Here is a 17,867-nt window from a genome sequence, read left to right as displayed (position 1 = left end):
TAGCTGTGTGTGCATTACTGATCCCGTATACTATTTCTAGTGAAAGTATTGGGATAATTTGTAAAACCAAAGACTCTTTCTTAGCCTCTTCAGAGGGTTATTGTGAGAATTAAATGTTTCTTTGTAGAGTCCTTAGAACAGCGCCTTACAAGAAGTTAGCAGAAAATGAGAGAGAGAGAGAGAGAGAGAGAGAGAGAGAGAGAGAGAGAGAGAGAGAGAAATAGTATGAAACACCTCCAATGGAAGTTTTTACAAGTCTGAAATCCACTACAGAAATGGGAGTTGAAGGGTTTCCCTACTCCCACAATGCCCAGCTCTCACAGGGTGACCACTTCCCACTTTTCAGACCATCAGCTAAGGAGACAAAATTTGCTGTAAGCGGCTGTCTCCTTTTGTGTCCTGGGGAAAAGTGCCCTATTCCAAATTTACTGCCCTCATCTGCACAATGACACCCATTCACAGCACCTTGCCCAGCACTGTTATTGGCTGTTTATGGCTTTTCCCCCATTTAAGCCAACAAGGAAATGAATGATTTTTATAGCAGGTTTATTGAAATATAATTTACAGATCATAAGATTCATCCATATAAAGCGCATAGTTCAACAAACTTTAGTGTAGTCTAAGCAATGTAACAGTCATCACCTGGTGCTAGAACATTTCTTTTTTGTTGTTGTTATAAAAAGAAACCTGTATCCATCATAGTTGGTCCTATCCCCACCCATGCCAGAGCCAGACAGTCTTCAGTCTGCACTCTGCGTGTCTCTCCTTTCTGGGTTTATCAGGTTAGTTAGATTCTACAGTGTGTGGGCCTCTGTATCTGTCCTACTTCATTATTATTACAAAGAATAAGGGGCTCACCCATTTGGGACACTCAGAATTTACTGCTGAGCATCCCATATTGTAGACCAGCCACTTGATTGATTGATTGATTGATTGATTGATTGCCAAGTCCTCTATCCCAGGCTGGTTCCAAACTCCCTATATAGCTGAATATTCCCTTGAACTTCTAATCCTCCTGTTTCTACCTCCCCAGGGCTCTGGGATTTGAGGACATGACTACTAATTCCCATTTACGGCACAGAGGACTGAACCTAGGGCTTCATGAACGCTAGGGAAACTCTCCACCAACTCAGCTGCATCCCCGCCCCTGACCACATGCTGCTTATTCCTTAAGTAATGATGGATGTTTGGGTAGTTCCCAAGATAAATCACCTTTAACAAGTTAACTTCGAACACGTCTAATTTAGTTCCTTCAGATGTAATCCCGGGCTTTGAAATAGTAGGCCAAAGATCAGGAGCCCAATTTCTAGGCTCCTGAATACAAAGTGTGATTTATCTAATCTTTATCACTGTTGTCATCTGAAGAGTCACTGCTGGACAGGCAATGAATTACAAAATGTTGTGTCCCTCCCCATACCTGGAGATATTTGCAATAGAAACCTTCTGAATCATCACCTTCAGGAGTTTGCCCTGTTCGGGATGCCATAGGTTGTGTGGACAGTAACGTGTCTAACAGAAAGAAATAGGATGCATGTGTGCAAGCCCCTATTTTCAGTAAAGGCTTGTAGTTTGGGGTTAGTGAAAATGTTCAGAGAATTCTAAGTAGTCAAACGACTCTGAATACTTCTATCTCTGTCTCTCTGTCTGTCTCTCTGTCTGTCTGTCTCTGTGTCTCTGTGTTTCTGTCTCTGACTCTCTCTCTGTCTCTCTCTGTGTGCCTCTCTGTCTGTCTGTCTCTGTGTCTCTGTCTCTGTCTCTCTCTCTCTGTCTCTCTCTCTCTCTCTCTCTCTCTCTCTCTCTCTCTCTCTCTCTCTCTCTCTCTCTCTCTCTCTCTCTCTCTCTCTCTCTCTCTCTCTCTCTCTCTCTCTCTCTCTCTCTCTCTCTGTCTCTCTCTCTTCTTACTTGACAGTTTCACTGTAGCTGTCTGGCCTGTAAACACGACTATGTAGAACAAGCTGACCTGGAACTCAAAGAGATTCACCGGCCTCTAACTCCTGAGTGTTGGGATCAGTGTCCTGTGCCAACATGCCCTGTGTCACCTTTTTGGTTTTATTTAAGGCATGCTTCCACTATCAGCCTCCCCGAGGTGGGTTAGTACCCACAAGAATCACTTCTTATGACAGCGCGATTTTGACCCACAGCGGACACACTAAGTGTCATTAGGCTCCCAATCCATGTATCTGCAAATATGTTATGGTTGAACTGACTTTTTCCCACCTCAGGATGTTTGTAGATGAGGGCAAATTTGTTTTCCACATGCTGTGGTTTTTTAATCTGACATAGCTGTGATGCTCTTGTGGGAGCCTCCTGGGTACAGTCTCCTCACACTTTTTCTTTATTGCATGAGAGGATCCTGCGGGGAAGGCAGCTGGTGGATGAACACCAAACTCAAGGAACAGTCTCCGGGAGTCCTGCAGTGTTTACAAATAGTGTGGTCTCTGCAGCAACCAATGAGCCATAGATAAGAGCCGCCTCCTTGACAGCTGGCTCGAATCTTTCCCAAGCCTGAAAAAACATTCCTGGGGCCATGGCGACCAGGATGGCCTCTGTGTCTCCTTGCCCCTGACCTCTACTCCTCCTCTACAGGCCTTTCTGGCCTCAGACAAACAGGTCTGACTGGCATGCACCCCACCCCCACCCCCACCCCACACCCGATTTTCTTGCTAGAAAAGACCACCCACTGCTGCACCTGGCTCCAGGTGCCCTCAGTGCTGATCTTTGCTTCATCTTGGGAACATCAGCATCTCCTGCTTGACCTTCAAGATACACGTGATAGACTGCATCTGGTGTCTTGTTCATTTGGGTTTTGTGAGGGGGAGAGGGGTGTGTGTGCATGCACCTGTGTAGATAGGGTCTCCCACTAGATTGGAGATTACCAACTAGGCCACTTGAGTCCCAGAGACCTGCCTGTTTGTACTGCCCCAGCATAAGAACTACAAGTATGAACTCCCACATCTGTCTTTTTAAAAATGTGGGTCCCAGGGCTCAAACTCAGGTCCCCATGCTTACAAAACAAGTACTTTCTCAACAGCTGTCCCCTGACCCTAGGACATCTAGTTTTAACCCGTGAACCTCATCATATATGCTGTCGGGCCCATTTTAACGATGAGAAAGTTGAGACATAGTTATGCTAAAAATGTATAAAAGAAACTTTTAATGAAATACAAACCCCTAAGACTGGGACTAAGGTAGATGTTGGCCTACCATGCCGGAGGCTATGGGTTCAATCCCTAGTACTCCAGAAAGTTAAAACAACAACAACAACAATAAATAAATAAATAAATAAATAAATAAATAAATAAATAAAAATCAGACAGATGAGTAAATACACTTCTAATCAAGATACTTAAAAACGCATCCACTTCTAAGAGTAAAAGAAGGTGATTTTACCGCTGTACACTGGTATCTGAGCTGGGAACAGTGTGGGCTGGGGTGACCACACCCCATAAGACAAATGCTGCGGGTCCCCCTGCTTTGCAAGGTAGCATCAAAGCAAACATCCTGCAGAAGAAGATAGGTCATTGATTAGGAAACTTGAGAAACGTTGGTTACATTTACTGACAATGGATCCCTGGTTGTCCATCCTCTGGGAGACTCCAGTATAGACATCAGCCTTGTAAAGACACTGAGAAGAGAAAAGCGTAAGTTCTCCTCTCTCTCTCTCTCTCTCTCTCTCTCTCTCTCTCTCTCTCTCTCTCTCTCTCTCTCTCTCTCTCTGTGTGTGTGTGTGTGTGTGTGTGATACTGTTTAGCATGTTAAAGGTCTATTTTTTTAAAAAATGAGTGAGGTACATAACATATACAATGTGCTATCTGTAGAAAATCACTCACAGAAATTTTACTTAGTGAACTTTAGTAGAAAATGTATCTCCCTCAAGCCTCTGCCACTGGGGAGATTCTCTCTTAGGAAGTGAGTATGAATTTTCAGTTCTCAGATAATTATGTGTGTGTGGTGGTCTATGTATATGTGTATGCATAAGTATATGTGTGTCTTTCAGTTCTGGAGAACACTCATATTGTGTTCTTACTTTGCAAATAGATATTAAATGTCATGCCACCACTGCAAAAGAGCTGTATCACGTCCTGATGGGCATTTAGAGTATTCCTAACTTTTCACTCTTACACACAGAGCTGCAGTTGATGGGGCCATTATACATTTGTCTTAGTTACCCTTATGTGTCCTCTATCAGCCCTTAATTGAAAGCATGAGTAAGGGCTAGGGCTTAGTGGAAGGATCCCTGCCTCAAACGCACAAGGCCCTGAGTACCCACCCCAATACCAAGCAAAATCAAAAGCCAAAACAGAGGTGTAAGGATATGATATGGCTCTGCAAAGCCAGGAACAACCCATGTTTACAGTCTGCTCATGACTATTTTAATCCAGGAGAGAGAAGAAATCTGGGGAGTCATAGAGCAGACCTAAGTTCTGGAAAACAACCAAAGATTACTTAGAACAGTGAGAAAAAAGGAGTCTATAATGTATGATCCTTTTTTTAAAAGCCCTGAGTCTTGAAAGAAATACAGATCTTCATGAATGACTGTGCACACGTGTCCCTCCGCTCACTACGCTGAAACAGAAGGCATGGAGCCCTGGGAAGCCAACTTCCCATGTAAACATCCTTTCTCCTACTTGAACACTTGAAGCAAGCTGCTCCGTTCACCCAGGGTCAGAAGCCATGGTCTTGCTTCCTTATCCTCTTGGACTGCATTTAAATTCTGCCAAATAACGTTTAGCTGTCAGGCTTCAAGAGTCACCCCTGAACAAGCTGTCTTGAACATACTTCTTCTACTTTGTGTACTGGATATAAACAAATAGTATGAGTCACTTTTTATGAGTCTTGGGAATATTTATGTAGTTCCTTGAGGATTTCATACGATGTGTTTTGGTTATATTCATCCCCAACTCCTCTCAAATCCACCCCCTTCCCTACCCACCCAACCTTAGGCCACACTCCCTACACTCATCCAGGCCTATCTGGGCTGTTCAAATGTTCTCCGATGCATAGCCTTCCTCTGCAGTGTGGCCCACTTACCAGTGGTTACGCTCTTAAAATTGACTCTCCCTCTCCCAGCAACTGTCAGTCACCAATAGCTCCTCAGCTGGAGGGGGGACTTCATGCCTACCTCCACTCTCCATGCAGGGACTTCATCTGGCTTGGCTCTCAGGTATATTTCACCAATGCTTAAATCCATGTGTGAAGTGGTTGTCCCACTAGCCCTGAAGACATAAAAGTTCAAAGGTAGATTGAAGCTCTGAGTAAAACTGTAACCATCTGATCCCTTAAAATTTTTCTACTAGTTCTTCGAGAGTTTTGTACAATGCTATTTGATCATATTCACCCCCCCAACTCATCTATGATAACCCCCAGTTCCCCACCTTACTTGGGTAGCCTGTGTCCTTTAAGAATATATCAATACCAGTTTGTGCTATCCAAATATGCCTGGTGGTGTGGTCTTCCACTGGAGTGTGGTCCACGTTACCAGGGACTACATGCACGCTTAGAGAAAACTGTCTCCTCCCAGCAGCTAACGATGGCTGGTGCTCTGTGTCCAGGAGTGAACTTTGTGCCCACCCTCCCCTCTCTGTGCTGGAATTTGACCTGAGCTTGCACTGATCCTGCCCTTACAGTCACAACCACGTGCAGACATGTGTGTAGCAGCCCTGTTGTGTCTAGAACACATTCTCTCCTCATAGTCATCGGAAGCCTCTGGCTCTTAAACTCTTTCTGCTCCCTCTTCTACTGTGATCTCTGAGCCTCAGGACAGAGGTACAGTGTAGTTTTTTGCTCAATGAAACATGAAACTTTTCTTTTGACTAGGTAAAGTTCTATTGTGAGATGATGGAAATTAATCTTTCATTATTTCAGTAAGCAGCCTTGAAATTTTTCCTTGAGAGCAACTCCCGGTTAGGTCAACAATGTAGGCACAGGTGTGTTTTGCCCCATCTGCTGCCCCTTTGGTAGAGCAATAGGATACAGCCACCACAGAAGTCACCAATCTGACTCAGGCACTTTCTATACAGCAGCTTTGTATGCCCACAGCCATCTGTATGATTGGCACCTCTGTTAATACCAGCCCCCACCACGAACACTGACAGACTGGGCAGTGAAATCAACTTCCTCAAGGCCTCCAGTAAAGATGTAAGAGCGCTAGAATTTGGAGCCACCTTTTAAAAACTGCTTCCAAATCGAAGTTGGCTTCCTTCTCTGAACTCTGAAATTCTTTTGAACCCATAAAACGTAGCTACTACAGGAAGGTTTTGTCACATGTGACTGCTCTGGACTGTCCATACATAAACTTTGTCTGTCTCTGTGTGTTTTCATGTGAAGGGGGGGGGTCTTCTGTCCCCTGCATCCCAGCAGCCCCACCTCAGAGCTGTCATCTCAAAGGCCAGAAGCAAGGTGACAGAAAGGCCGAGTAAAGGAAAGAGCTCTGTCTACTCACCTTTCCTGGGACAGAAGTGATGTCACCTGGAGTGACATCTAATCATAGCTCTGGGTTCTCATTTGAGGCCAGTTTGTGATAAGTAGCTATGTCACCATGTGTCACTACAAATGTGAGGCAGAATTTATGTTTTGCTCTTTCTATAGATATAAGCCACCCTGGGGACTGGTCTGTAATATGCAGAAATGGTCTGGTTGGGGAAGTCTAAAACATATGGTGACAAGTTCCTGATTATTTCTTTGTGCCAAGAGGCTGGAGGTGAACTTAGGTAAAACCTAAGTGGCAGGGTACTTAGATGCCTGTAAAACAGGATCTGGCCCAGAGATGCAGGCCTGATTTGAGTCTAGCCCTGTAGACATCTGGTCACCCACACTTGCTCGGAGGTTGTGTAAGCTCCTTTCCTAGTGGGACATCTCAGAAACCTTAAATACAGGGGACTGATGATTGCTGAGCAGCTACTGCTGCCAAGATTAGTTAGATGCTCATATTCCTTCGAAGTGGGATCCGGACTGCTGGCCCCAGCTCACCTGCCAGGCTCCAATGAGCAAAGCGCCAAAGCTGGGAGTTCATGCAAGCCTTGCAGTCTCTCACTTCTGCATGCGGTCTCAGCACGTGCTCTGAGTCCTCAAACATGCCAGATGCCGAAGACAGAGATGAAAGGGAGCCTTGATTGCCAGGTTCACCTCCTGCCAGGGTAGAATGTAATCACCAGGATAAGAAGGGAGCCCATGATCAGCTGATATCACACTTGTTCTTGGCAGAACTTTTGGGGACATGTGGGGGTGGAGCGGAGGAGGGGGGGAAGTGGTGGCTTAGGTGCAAGAGGCCTTCTGTAATCCCACATGTCCTCCTGTTTGAACATGAGGACATTCCTGCTCCTAAATATTTAGTGGCCTCTGAGATGCAATGCTGGTCGTTGCTGTGCAAACTGCAGAGACAGTTACAGCAGTCACTGTGTTCCCTGCTGGCCCTGACCTTAATCTTCATTCCTCCTGTGAAGCTGGCTGGAGACTTTCGTGTCATCCAGGGCTCTGGACCTGATGTCTCTTGTGGTCTAACAGGTAAACCATCATAGCATTTTGATGGCTATTTTATTTTTTATTGCCTGCTGTTTATCCATGCTATCAATATCTTAGATTTAAGAGAAATAGAGCACTAATCAAATGGCTTTATATGCAAAATGGTCTCTCTCTCTCTCTCTCTCTCTCTCTCTCTCTCTCTCTCTCTCTCTCTCTCTCTCTCTCCCCCTCTCTCCCTCCCCCCTCTCTCCCCCCTCCCTCCTCTCTCCTCTCTCCTCTCTCCTCTCTCCTCTCTCCTCTCTCCTCTCTCCTGCCTCTGACTGTGTCTCTATTTTGCCCCTATCTTTGTTCTTTTAGAGAAGAAGTTCATGAATGGCTATGTAGCTTAACACGAACTTTTCTTTCATTCCAACTAGGTGTCAAAGGACTGAAATGGGAATCAGCCAGCCAGCCAGCAGCTTTAGATTTTTTCCTTAGCTCTCTCTATTGGGATGGGGTCTCACAGGGTCCGGACTGGCCTCAGAATCGCTGGGTAGCAGAGGGTCTTCTATCTCCAAAGTGCTAGGGTCATAGGTGTGCATCACTAGACTTTACTCAGTGCTGGACATTGAACCTGGGGCCTCTTGTACCTTAGACACGGTCTCTCTCATTAGCTTTTGTATGCAGTAAAAAAAGTATTAGGCGAAGAAACACTCGTGCTTTTTTATTTTTAGAAGATGTATAATTTCCCTTCCTTTCTTTCTTTCTCCTCCTCCTCCTCCTCCTCCTCCTCCTCCTCCTCCTCTGCCATCCTCCCTCTCACACTAATTTAATATTGAAGGGACCCAGTGCTTTTGCAGCCGTTGTCACAGCCTGCTATAAATCTTAGGGCAAGCTCCACACACAGTGAGCTCTGGTGTTCTCCTCTTTGTCCAAGGGCTCCACATTTTGTCAGGGGGGGAGGGGGGCTGAAGGGCTGACTGGAGCTGCCTCATTGAGAAATAGACCGGCCCTGCGTGGCTCCTAGACACCCATTGTCTCAGCTCCTCTGAGACAGGCTCAGCTTTGACTCTCACTTATTAGAAGCGCCAGCTAGCCTTTGTCACTTGTTTTTCTCCCTGAGACGATAGCTTTCATGAAACCGTTTTCATTGACCTGGGCTGGACTGTCCATGAAGAAGAGAAATGTTGTTTTTCTGAAATGGAGTTCTTGAGAGTTTTTCAATGCCGATGTCAGAGTTGTTGAGAAAAAAATTCTTACTTGCTCTTGACATTGGCATGAAGGAGGGCTGCAAATGGGAGTAGATTTTTAAAGAAGTATTATTTTGTCTCTGTGTGTTGCTGGGGATAGAACCCAGGGTCTTACACATGCTAGGCAAATGCTTTACCATGAAGCCATGTCCTCAGTCCAAACCTCCCAACTTCCCCCACCACACACACACACACACACACACACGCACACGCACACGCACACGCACACGCACACGCACACGCACACACACACATTATCCCAAGGGCAGAAGCAATCATGGTTTTGTTCTTTATTAAACTTAAAAGAAAGTTAGCCAGCAACTTCTCCTCCCAGGCCTGGTGCTGTAGGCCACCTATGACAGAGCTTCCATTCTCAGAGAAATTGGGCTGTGGTGAGGGAGACAGACAATAGACCTGTATTTAAGCAAGAAAGCAGACACATTATACAGATGTGAATTAGGGAGTAATGCCGAGGCTACACCACACCCAGATACAATGGCTGGAGGTAGTGACTCAGGGTTTCTATGAGTGAGGGAATCCCAGATCCTCTCGCTCAGGAGTTGTTCAGTGGGGAAGAGGAGGTGGTGATGCCTGGGAGGGAGGCTTTCCAAGGGTAAGAACACCAAGGCAAATGCCTGAGAGACTGTGTGAGGCAGGAGTATAGCCTGCCCTTTCAACCGGAAGCTGCATCGTGGCACAAGGAATCGAGGTGTTTCTGACAAAGGGAGAACTGAATGCAGAGGTCCTACAGGATGCACTGCAGAGGTGCGGTTATAACCAGTGCTGTGAACTCCAGGCCACACGTGGTGCATGGGTTCTTCAAGGTTCATGTCGAGATTAAACTTAAATATCACTTGGGTCATTATTTTTCCTTGTGGCTGTGATCAAAATAAATGGTGAGAAGCATCTGAAGTAGGGGGGGCTTTTCTTGCTCACAGTTTGAGGGGATATGAACCAACAAGGCAGTGAAGGTATGGCTGCAGAATCGGGATGCATCTGGTCACATCACTTGCCTCACAGTACAGAGGGCAAGGTAGGTGAGTCTATAAACTCAGTGACCCACTCCTCCAGTAAGCATCCATGTAAAGTTTCCAGAACCTTCACAAACACAGCTACAATCTGGGACCAAGAGTTCAAACACATTCATTCTCCTCTCTGGGACATTTCTTACTTAAACCACAAGAATACTGTTGCATTTCAAATCTTCCCCACTTAAGACACAATTCAATGGCTTTCAGTATATTTATATGGTGACAAACGTTCCAATAAACCCATTTTAAAATATGAGATGAATAGCCTGCTTCTCAGATACACTTAGTTGAAAGCCTTGTCCTCGGGTGTTTAGACCAAACCCAAATATTGTATTATCATTAGAGCCAGATGCTATGACACAGACTTGTCATCCCAGCACTCAGGAGGGTAAGGCAGGAGAATCTGGAGTTCTAGGCCATCTGTGCCACCCAGTGAGACCTGTCTCAAAAACAAAATAAACAAAAATGAGAGCAGTCACCAACCACGTGGACCAGCTACACACACGAAGCCCTACACATCGATACAAACTCCTCTCATAGTCTTGCATTGGGCTTTACACTTGCTGTATTAGGACTTGAAGGTTTGGGCACGCATGCCATGAGGTCCTGTGAAGCCCAAACTGGTTAAGCAGAGCTTGTTAAACACTCAAGGAAGCTGTAATGTTTAAACACAGCCCATGAATCCGAATAACCAGCAGAGCCAGCCTCAAGTAGGTATTGTAAAATCAGCAGTCATGTTCAGACAGAGGATTGCCCATGATTTCCAGATAATGTCAATGTAAACGGATGATGGGTCAGCATGTTTGATGCCAGAGGCCTGTATTTCTGTCTCCAGTGAAGTATCCTCAATTGTGTGGTTAAAGCAGGTCTTCTCAGTCGTACGTAATGATCTGAACCACCAAATAGTGCCAGGCAGTGCTTGCAGACGTCCATACGGAAACCGTTGCTATTTACAGACTACAGGCTGAAATCCCAGGAATAGCCACCACCTTTTCTGTGATCTCAGTAAACCACTGGAGCAGAGCATGAAGTCATGTGTTCATAGGAACGTTGAATGTTTCAAGGAGTTGCTTTATGTCTTACCAATCAATAGTTGGGAGGTTTGAACCATTGACAATATTAAGCTGTACCATATCCAGAAGCAAATGTCTACCCATTTAGAGATGTGAAATAAAATTGTTCTCAAAAAAACAAAATAATTTTTTTAAAAAACAAGTCTGAATTTGACCTGCTGGGTTTTACCACATGGGGGAATTAGAATCACAGGTAGCAGAAGATGGCCTAGTTGGCCATCATTAGGAAGAAGGCCCCTTGGTCTTGCAAACTTTATATGCCCCATACAAGGGAAGGCCAGGGCCAAGAAGTGGGAGTGAGTGGGTAGGGGAGCAGGGTGGGGAGGGAGTATAGGGGACTTTTGGGATAGCATTTGAAATGTAAATGAAGAAAATATCTAATTAAAAAAATAAAAGAATCACAGGGACAAACTTCTGAATGGATCTAGAATGTTTCAGCAGCTCCCAGGTATCCTGTATTCTGATAATCATGATATATGGATATTTCTCATTTATTTTATCCACGTGTTGGTTGATGGCCATTCAAGATGCTTTCATATTTTTCTTTCTCTTTTGTGGTTTTTGTTCAGGGATTCCTGTAGACATTCACTTTCTTCCTTCATTAGTGGATACATAGAAGTGGAAATTTCGGCTCATGGGGAAGCTCTACAGTTAACATTTTAAAACCCCACCACAGTGGCTTCCAGAGTCCTCCTACCATCTTGCATTCGCACCAGCAATGTGAAGGTCCTAGTTCTAGTCACGTCCTTTTCAACACTTGATATTGTTTGCCTTTTTAGTATTTCCATTCCCATGCACTAAAATGATCATCTTTGCCTGGTGTAGTGACATACATCTTTAATGCCAGCACTCAAGAGGCAGAGGCAGATAGATCTCTGTGAGTTCAAGGATAACTTGATCTACATAGTTCTAGGCCAACCAGGGCTACATTAGTGAGACCCCCCCCCCAAAAAAAAATCACCTCATTGTGATTTGGGCTTATGTTTCCCTAAAGATGCTGAAACTCTTTTCATAGATTTTTAATGTTTTATTTGAAAAATATTTATTCATATCTTTGGCAGTTTTTATCATTAAGGCCAAAGAGCTGCTTTACAGCCTGACTTGTAAATACTCCTCCAGGTTAGGTTATTTATTTTTTTTTTTTACATTTTTTTTCAAGGCTGCGGGCTTCCCTTTATTTTATAGATGCTCACATGGTTATAATAAATAAAAATGTGACTATTCACTGTTACTCAACTTCTTAGTTTGACATCTTGCAAAACTCTAGCAGGTATGATACCATACCAGGATGCAGACAGAACATAGAAGAGTTTTGCTAGCAAATAGAAATACTGTGATATCTTTCTTTTTTTATTATTATTATTTTTCCAACCTTTCACTTTGAGGTAGTGTCTATCCTTTTCCCTGAGGTGGGTTTCCTGGAAGCAGCAAAATGTTGGGTCCTGTTTGTGTAACCAGTCTATTAGTCTATGTCTTTTTATTGGGGAATTGAGTCCATTGATGTTAAGAGAAATTAAAGAAAAGTAATTGCTTCCTGTTATTTTTGTTGTTAAAGTTGGGATTATGTTCTTGCGGCTGTCTTCTTTTAGGTTTGTTGAAGGATTACTTTCTTAGATTTTCTAGGATGGAGTTTCCATCCTTATGTTGATCCTTCCCCTTTATTATCCTTTGAAGGGCCGGATTTGTGGATAGATATTGTGTGAATTTGGTTTTGTCATGGAATACTTTGGTTTCTCCATCTATGGTAATTGAGAGTTTTGCTGGGTATAGTAGCCTGGGCTGGCATTTGTGTTCTCTTAGGGTCTGTATCACATCTGTCCAGGATCTTCTGGCTTTCATAGTCTCTGGTGAGAAGTCTGGTGTAATTCTAATAGTCTGGTGTAATTCTAATTACTTGGCCCTTTTCCCTTGCTGCTTTTAATATTCTATCTTTATGTAGTACATTTGCTGTTCTGATTATTATTATCGGGAGGAATTTCTTTTCTGGTCCAGTCTATTCGGAGTTCTGTAGGCTTCTTTTATGTTCATGGGCATCTCGTTCTTTAGGTTCGGGAAGTTTTCTTCTATAATTTTGCTGAAGATATCTGCTGGCCCTTTAAGTTGAAAATCTTCATTCTCATTTACTCCTATTATCCGAAGGTTTGGTCTTCTCATTGTGTCCTGTATTTCCTGGATATTTTGAGTTAGGATCTTTTTGCATTTTGCATTTTCTTTGATTGTTGTGCCCATGTTCTCTATGGAATCTTCTGCAGCTGAGATTCTCTCTTCTATCTCCTGTATTCTACTGCTGATGCTCACATCTATGGTTCCTGATTTCTTTCCTAGGGTTTCTATCTCCAGAGTTATCACAGTTTGGGTTTTCTTTATTGCTTCTATTTCCCTTTTTAGGTCTTGGATGATTTTGCTCATTTCCATCACCTGTTTGTTTTTGTTCTCCTCTCTTTCTTTAAGGACTTCTACCTCTTTAGAAGTATTCTCTGGTTTTTCTGTAAGGACTTGTATCTCTTTAGCGGCGTTCTCCTGCATTTCTTTAATAATGCCCTTCTTAAAGTCCTCTACCAGCATCATGAGGTATGCTTTTAAATCTGATTCTTGCTTTTCTGGTGTGTTGAGGTATTCAGGACTGACAGGTGGGAGTGCTAGGTTCTGATGATGGTGAGTGGTCTTGGTTTCTGTTAGTAAGATTCCTATATTTGCCTTTCGCCATCTGGTGATCTCTGGAGTTAGTTGTTATAGTTGTCTCTGGTTGGAGCTTGTTCCTCCTGTGATTTAGTTAGCCTCTGTCAGCAGTCCTGGGAGTCCAGCTCTCTCCTGAGTCTCAGTGTTCAGATTACTTTCTGCAGGGAAGCTCTCTTCTAGCAGGGAATGTTCACAGAGGGCTGGCGTTCAGATCTGCCTCCTTGCTGAAGATGTAGGCCCAAAACGGGGCCTGTGTCAGAAGATGTGTTGCCTCTGCAGATTATTCACTCACCTGCACAGTGTAGCTACTGAGGGACCCTGGACACAGTTTGACTCTCTCACCTGCTCTGGCAGACCTAACCCTCACAGGTGGCCACCTTTCCTCTGGAGAGGAAGGTGCCCAAATTTCTGGAGCCCTAAATAGAGTCTGTCCCAGAAGTTAGGTTGCTTCTGTCTGTCCTAAAGCTGTGTAGCTTCTGTGGTCCACACTCTTGTCAGCACAGACTGGAGCCCAGAAGCTGTGTTACTTCTCCAGGCCGCCCTCTAACCGGCAGTGGACCAGAGCAAAGATGGCTCACCTTCCGGCTCAGGCCTTGAGACTGCTCCCGGGCAGACACCCCTCCTCGGGCGGGATAGGCGCCAGATGACTGGAACCAGAAACGGGATCCTTCCCAGAAGTTGTGACACCTCTCCAATCCGCCCTCTCCCCGGCAGTGCACCGGAGCAAAGATGGCTCACCTTCTGGCTCAGGCCTTGAGACTCCTCCCAGGCAGACACCCCTCCTCGGGCAGGAGAGGTGCAGGGTGATGGTTCAGGCCAGGAGACTGCTCCTGGGCAGACACCCCTCCTCGGGCGGGATAGGCGCCAGATGACTGGAACCAGAAACGGGATCCTTCCCAGAAGTTGTGACACCTCTCCAATCCGCCCTCTCCCCGGCAGTGCACCGGAGCAAAGATGGCTCACCTTCTGGCTCAGGCCTTGAGACTCCTCCCAGGCAGACACCCCTCCTCGGGCAGGAGAGGTGCAGGGTGATGGTTCAGGCCAGGAGACTGCTCCCGGGCGGACACCCCTCCTCGGGTGGGAAACTATTTTTTACATTCTTGATGGTACCCTTTGAAGCATCACAATTTTGACTTTTGCATGGAGTCTTATTAACATTTTCTCTTCTGCTGGTTGAGTTTTCGATGTACTAATTAAGAAACTGGTGCCTAACCCAAAGTCACAAAATTTGTCAAAATGTTTTCTTCTAGCATTTTATGTGTTTTGTTCTTGTAGTTAGGCCTGTGGTGCCTCGTGTGTTGTTATTGCTGCATTTCATGGCATGAGACAGGGGTGGGCCCAGCTCAGAGTTTGTATGGATCTATCCAATCACTGCAGCAGGTTTTGTTGAAAGGATTCTTCTTTCCTTGTTGAACATTCTTGCCCTTTTTGGACAAAAATGATTGACCACAAAAGTTAGTGTGCTTCTTGATTCTCAGGTGAATGCATTTTTAATCGCCATCTTTCTGACCTGGTATAGAGTCTTTATGATACCCAACTCTGGATGCTGACAGTTTTTAGACAATTACTGAGCTTCATCTTAACTCTTGTTGGCAAGGCAACATCTACTCTCAAGCTATTTCTCTTTGATATTTTTTTCTTTTTTACAATTTGTGATGATTAACGCTGGCTGTCAACTAGACATGATCTAAGTGACAGGGGAAGAGAATCTCAATGAGGAATTATCTAGATGGCCTGTGAGCACCTCTGTGGAGGTTTATCTCGATGACATTTGTTGAAGTGGGAAGACTTGCCTGCCCACTGTGAGCGGCACCCCTGCTAGTAAGGAATTTGGAATTTGAATGAGTAGGAAAAGCGAGCTAAGCATTAGTATGTGTCTTAGAGTTTTATTGCTGTAAAGAGACACCATGACCATGACAACTCTTAAAAAGGAAAATATTTAATTAGGGCTGGTTTATAGTTCAGAGGTCTAGTCCATTCTCGTAGTAGGAAGCATGGCAACATGCAGGCAGACATGGTGCCGGGTAGGGAGCTGAGAGTTCTACATCTTGATCCACAGAGAGTAGGCAGTAAACTGGCTTAAGCTTATGAGACCTCAAAGCCTGTCCCCAGAGTGACACACTTCCTCCAGCAAGGCCACACCTACTAGTAGTGCCACTCCCTAGGGATCAAGCATTTGAGCATGTCAGTCTGTGTGGGGCATTCTTATTCAAACCACCACAGTATGCATGAATTAACTAATCAGTTGCTCTCCGCTCTTGACTGTGGACACAGTGTAACTAGGTACTCCACATTTTTTTTTCTGCCTTGATTTCTCCACAATGATGGAATGTAGCCTAGAGCTGTGAGCCCAGTAAACACTTCTCCTTTAAGTTCTTTGGCATATTTTCTCACAGAAACAGGAAAAAACTAAGACACAATTAAAATATACCAGGGGTGGGGGGGGGCTGGAGAAATGACACTTCTTGCAACTCTTGCCAGGGACTGGGGTTTGGATCCAAACACCACATGGCACCTTATAACTGTTTGTAATTCTAGTGCCAGGGCATCTAATGACCTCACCTGGCTTCTGGCTTCACATCAATTTTTAAGTCTCCAAATGCTCAACCTATGAGATGAAACACAGATATGTTGGCTTAATATTTCAGATCATGTTGCCCATTTACTTATCAAGCCTTCTGTCTAACTTCAGAATAAGAAGGGTCTTTTTATACTTACCTGGCTGGGAGGTACCATGATCATGAAGATGGTTTTCACAGGGTGAGGATTATCCACTATACTCCGGATGTGCTGACCCCTGCCATTTCCCCAAATGTGGGAAACTTGACTGCATAATTTGTGGTAGTGGGGAATTATGTTCACGCTCTCCCCTGGAAGAAAAAAGAAGGGTCCTTTTGAGTTTTGCTCTTTTGAGACAGACGGCCCTCAGCTTAGACCTACCTTAAACTCCTAATTGTGCCAGGTGCTGGCATTACATATGTGCAATACCATGTCTGGGTCAATCAGAGTTTTCTAATGAACCAAGTATCCCAGTATTTCCTGATTATTTCTTGAGACTTCTTGCTTCATTTAGTGCCCACATGTTGGTATGCCACCCCTCCCTCTCCCTTCTCCTTATGCAACTCTCCTTCATTTATGCATTAAGATTCTGCATAATTCATTTATTAGTGTTTAGTCCAGGGCAACGTCTGGACTACATTCAAGTCATGAGCCTTAATGATTTGGTCACAAGGCAAAGATGAAAAACTGATAAATAGGCAAATCTTGCTTACTGAAATGCTTTCTTTTGTCCACATAGTATTTTAGATTATACCATTTTTGTTGCATTACTTTATTTTGTGGGTATCATTGTAGGTGTGTAGCATACACACACACTGCTGCCTGTGAGTGGAGGTGAGACAACAGATGTGAGGAATTTGGTTGTCCCCTTCTACCACAGGGGTCCCAGCAATTGAACTCAGGTCACCAGACTTGGCAGCAAGTGCTTTTACCCACCATGCCATCTTACTAGGCCTTAAATGATTTAAAAAAAAAATAGTTGCCAACAGTTAGAAAGCTAATGTTTGATATTAATAACAAAACAAAGGAAAACAAAATGTAAATTTACAGCTAAGCAGCAAAAGTTGAGGCAGGATATGTATATCCACATGGCAACTACATGTGACTGATTAGTGGAGCAGTAGTCCCATCTTGCTAACAGGTGCACTCACTACATACCACTCTTGTGTGGCCTCTTCCTCAGGCCATCTCCTTCATGAGCATTCCCCAACTGGCCTTGTGGGAATCTGACTGGAGATAATACTGTAGAGTCCCACAGTCACCCCTTTGTTGCCTTGAACTGCTAGCTCATCACATGTCTGTGTTTTCAATGACCATTACAATAGAAGTTCTCCCACTCCATCACCCTGGAGATCCTGTGTTCACGAGAAGCCAAATGAGTGCATCTAGTTGATTTTTAGTGTCCTATCACTCAAAAGGTTTCAATTTAATAATTTGTCAAGATCTGTTTCATGAGGAAGAAGGAAAGATATTCACATTTAAAAAAAAAAAAAACTAAGCCAAGGAAATGAGGCATAGGTAATAAATATGGCTGCCATGATTGTCTGGTCTGCATAAACAGAAAAGAAGGTTAACAATGTTACTTCTAACAGATCCAAACAGTAAACTGTAATATCCAAAATAAATTCAAGACTACCCTGTACTTTCCCCCTTCAAAAGGACTTTCCAAACTCTACTAGCAGGCCAAGTTCAGAAACAGATAAAAAGCTGACTGACTAAACAAATATAGAAACATAGTTTTAATGGTCAAAAACAAGATTAACAATACCCCTGTCTCACTCTAAAAAAAACACAAGGACAGACAAAATAAGAGTCACCCTATAACCAACCAATGT

General features: G+C 44.2%; 1 non-coding gene across 1 annotated transcript; it reads left to right on the top strand.

The window, feature by feature from the left end:
* The first annotated feature begins 16,183 nt into the window (after nucleotides 1–16,183).
* Nucleotides 16,184–16,346, top strand: LOC115063554. Its single transcript, XR_003843400.1, has one exon. It is a non-coding gene; the product is annotated as a U1 spliceosomal RNA (small nuclear RNA).
* Nucleotides 16,347–17,867: the final 1,521 nt, after the last annotated feature.

This window comes from Mus pahari, chromosome 2 (genome assembly GCF_900095145.1).
Source record: "Mus pahari chromosome 2, PAHARI_EIJ_v1.1, whole genome shotgun sequence".
Classification (NCBI taxonomy): domain Eukaryota; kingdom Metazoa; phylum Chordata; class Mammalia; order Rodentia; family Muridae; genus Mus; species Mus pahari.
This window is presented reverse-complemented; position numbering and strand designations above follow the sequence as displayed.